The sequence below is a fragment of the Dipodomys ordii genome, unplaced genomic scaffold (genome assembly GCF_000151885.1).
Source record: "Dipodomys ordii isolate 6190 unplaced genomic scaffold, Dord_2.0 Scaffold38, whole genome shotgun sequence".
NCBI lineage: Eukaryota > Metazoa > Chordata > Mammalia > Rodentia > Heteromyidae > Dipodomys > Dipodomys ordii.
The window spans coordinates 11218932-11223449 of record NW_012267254.1 but is presented as its reverse complement, the minus strand read 5'-3'; the positions used below and the strand labels follow the sequence as shown (position 1 = coordinate 11223449).

At 34.3% G+C, this 4518-nt stretch overlaps 1 protein-coding gene across 1 annotated transcript in view; it reads right to left on the bottom strand.

Moving 5' to 3' along the window:
- The window catches only part of Thoc2 (THO complex 2), a 146066-nt gene that overhangs the window by 1267 nt on the left and 140281 nt on the right, over nucleotides 1-4518 (bottom strand). The window lies entirely within an intron of this gene.

Below are 4518 nucleotides of genomic sequence, written 5' to 3'. Positions count from 1 at the left end.
CTTCCGGCTTTTTTCTTTTTGCTTATGTGGTGCTGAGGAATCGAACCCAGGGCCGTGAGCATGCAAGGCAAGCTCTCTACCACTGAGCCACCTTCCCAGCCCGGTTTCCCTTATTTTCAATAATTAGTATACATCTAGAATAATCTTAACAGATGAGCAGAATAGCTCAACAGCTATGTACATATAACCATATAAGATGACGCTAAGCAAAATAAACTCCAAGTCATGGACACAAGAGGTTTTTCTTTGCTAATGTACTATGTGATTTTTTGTTTCCTTTGTATATTCTTTCCCCTATGGTGTAACCCCTGTTGTCACTGTATTTGATTCTAGTACCCTAGTATTGTACATATGTTTATTTGAATTAGGGAAGGGAAGGGGAACAACAGAATGGTGAGACAACAGACAAGGGGAAAACCAATGCAACAGCAATATATGTAAAACAGTATGTGGGAAACGATCTGTGCAACTTGGGGAGTGGATGTTAGGGGTAACATGTTTGACAAGAAATGTACTTATTACCTTATTTATGTAACTCCTCTGAACATTACCTTGACAATTAAAAATCAAAAAATATCAGATGGTTGTAACTGTGTGGATTTATTTCTGTCTTTTTTGCCAGCCCTGGGGCTTGGAATCAGGACCTGGGCACTGTCCCTGAGTTTCTGCTCAAGGTTAGCACTCTACCACTTGAGCCACAGTGCCATGTCTGGCTTTTTCTGTTTATGTAGTACTGAGGAATCAAACCCAGGGCTTCATGCATGCTAGGCAAGCACTCTACCACTAAGCCATATTCCCAGTCCCTAACTCTTTCAATTCTATCCTATTCTATGCAGGTTTCTATGCTGGTACCATGGCATTTTTGTTGCTATGGCTGTATAGTATAATTTGAAGTGTATTGTGATAACTCTATAATTGCTGTCATCTGCTAAAAGTTGCTTTAGCTGTAATACAAAGTCTTTTTACTTCCCTAAGAATTTTAGAATTTGCTTTTCTATTTATGTGAAAAATGATATTAAACATATTATGGGGATTGCATTGAATATGTAGATCTCTTGTTAATACAGCCATTTTCATAATATCAATTCTGCTGATCCATAAAAATGGGAAATATCTTCTTTTTCTATTGCCTTTCTTAAGTTCTTCATTCAGCATTATAATTCTTATGTTTTTGGGTCTAATTTATTAATTTGGGTTTTCCTTTTCTTTTGGTTAGTCTACAAGAATTTCTCAATTTTGTTAATCTTTTCAAATACCATATATTGTTTCATTGATTATTTGTATTGCTCTACTAGTTTCCATTTCATTAATTTCTGTCCTGAATACCATCATCTTCCCATTTTTCATTTAGGGTTTGGCATTTTTCATTTTCTAAGACCCTGAAATGCATCATTAGGTTATTTAAGATCTTTTTGAAATTTTAATGTAGACACTCATACCTATAAAGTTACCTCTTATCACTGTCTTGTGTCCCAAAACTTCTGGTAAGTTACATTTTCACTTTCATATGATTCTAGGGGTTTTTCAATTTTAAAAATTTCTCCCCTTGTGTCATTCCATAGTTGTTCATCTGCATATCTTTCTGTAGGTATTTTTTAATTTTACTCTGTTGTGATCTGCTAAGTTCAAAAATTATTTTGAGGGGAGGGAAGGGGTAAAACAAAGGAGGAGCTAACAATGCTTAATAGGAAATGTACTCATTACCTTACTCATGTAACTGTAACCCCTCTGTACAGTATCTTTACAATAAAAATATATACTAATAAAACAGAATATGTACATTCTAAAAAAGAAATTATTTTGATTTGTCTGTAGTTGTTAAAACCTTTTTAACGCCTAAAATGTGATTTTTATTTTAGACTGTTCTATGAGCTACTGCAAATAAAAACTTCTGTGGCTATTGGATGAATACTTTGTAGGTGTTTAAGTTTATTTCATGATTAATGTGGCTTAACTCTGAGGCATATTTGTTGAATGTTTTTGGATGAGTTATCTATCAGTGAGAGTAGAATATTAAAGTCACTATTGTTATGTTGTGATCTATCTTAGGTATTTTGGTACAGCAATGTTTATGAAATTACTTGCACCAACATCTCATGCACATAAGTTTACTATTACTATATCATACTGATGAACTGTTCCCTTTATTAATATGTTATTAATATGTATTGACCTTCATATCTTCTGGATAAATTTTGCTTGAAGACTACTTTTGTATATATATTTTGGGCTGGGAGTAATGGCTCAAGTTGTAGAGTATCTGCCAATCAGTAAGTATAGTTATTTCTGCTTGCTTCAGCTTTTCACTTGCTTGCTACATTGTTTTCCATCTTTTTAGTCTCAGTCTGGACTGTGAGGCATCCTTTTTTTTAGATAAGAAAAAATAGATATACTTTAGAAATTGTCCAAGGTTAACCAAAAGGCTAAATTATAGAAAAACATTGCAAAGCTTGAAAGAAAAAATACTTAAATGCTACTGCAGTATATCTCATTTGCTAATAAGCTGAAATGTCAGTCACTGGACTATATTAAAGTCTATAACTTTGAACTAACTATCCACAGCAAATTGTAGTCCAGAAGTTTTCATCTTACAAAGTTAGAGGTCAGTTTGCTGGAAATTCCTAAGATTAGACTTACTTTGGGGGAAGAAAGCTTGTAGTGAACCCCAAAACTACAATAAAACATTAGTCACAACTGAATGTAACTCATTATATTTCATTTGGCAACTTTTCTCCAGCTGATTATGAGTCCTTGTTTTTTTCAAATTTTCTTAGAAACAGAATTCTTATGTATCTACTAGTTCTTTCATTAACCAAATAAAATGTTGGCAAGTACTACCAAAGGAGTTTTTCTGAGATTTGTGCTTTCACTAACATTTTACTCCAAATAGTTTTCTAAACATCTCTCTCATCAACCTTTCACTTCTCCTTTGTTTCCACAGCACCCTGTATTTTTCCATGATTCCGAAGTTCAGTGCTTTACATATCATAGATGATTAATCAATTTTTGTAGAATGAATGTTCTGTAATTGTTGCCAAGGTGATGAGAAATAACTAAATGAATGAATCAAGACAATTTAGGCCCCAGAATGAACAAAGAATTATCACAATAGACATAATTGTGAGGAAAAAGTAAAGAGAAGAGAATCACTGCTTCTCACTTTGGGGAAAGCCAACAAATGAAATTGAAATTGAGAACGCAGGAGTGTATACTCATTTTCCTACAGCCTGTTTGCATGCAATAATTACAGTGATCTGAATCAACAGGATCTCCTGTGTTGAAGTGCTTCTTATTAATCACCCAAATGGTTTAAAGTTGAACTAATACCAATACTCCTTATACTTTTCTGTGAAATAGAAACAGAAGAATCAATTCCAAACTCATTTTAAGAAGCAACATCACACTCATCCCAAAACCAGGTAGGGAATCCAACAACAACAACAACAACAAAGAGGAACTATACACCAATCCTTCTGATGAACACAGACTCAAAGGTCTTCAATAAATACTTGCCAAGAGAATTTAGCAATTAATCAAAAAAATTACAATTATGACTAAGTGGATTTTATCTCAGACATACAAGGCTGGTTTACCATATATAAATCAATAAACTTAATACATTACATTAACAGAACCAAAGACTAGAACCCCATGATCATCTCAATAGATATAGAAAAAGCCTTCAAAAAATCCAACATGTATTCATATTAAAAGCTCTGGAGAAGCTAAAAATAGAAAGAACATATCTCAAAATAATAAAAGCTATATATGACAGACCAATAGCCAACATAATCCTGACTTGTGAAAAACTGAAACCATTTCCTCTAAAATCAGTAACAAGGCAAAGCTGTCCACTCTCTCCACTCTTCTTCATTATAGTTCTAGAATGCCTAGCCACCACAATAAGGCAAGAAAAGGACATAAAATAAATTCACACAGGGAAAGAAGTTAAAATATCTCTATTTGCAGATAACATTATATTAAATCAAAAGGACCCAAAAGACTCCATTCCCAAGCTCCTAAAGCTGATTGATAACTTTGGCAAAAGAGCAGGATACAAAATTAACCCATCAAAATTAGTAACCTAGAGGGAGGGGGTAACAGTGTACAACAAGAAATGCACTCATTACCTTACTTATGTAACTAATCCCTCTGTACATCACACCCTTAAAATGAATTTTAAAAAAATTAGTAGCTTTTCTGTACAAGAAATTTCCAACAGGGGCTGGGAAGTTGACTCAGTGATAGAGCGCTTGCCTTGCATGCCTGAGGCCCTGGGTTCAATTCCTCAGCACCACATAAGCAAAAAGAAAAAAAGCTAGAAGTGGTGTTGTGGCTCAAGTGGTAGAGCACTAGCCTTGAGCTGAAGAGCTGAGGGACAGCGCCCAGGCCCAGAGTTCAGGCCCCACAACCGGACGCAAAAAAAGAAAAAAAAAGATATTAAAAAAAAATTTTTGTGAACATACTGTACAGAGGGGTTACAATTACATGGGCAAGATAATGAGTACATTTCTTATC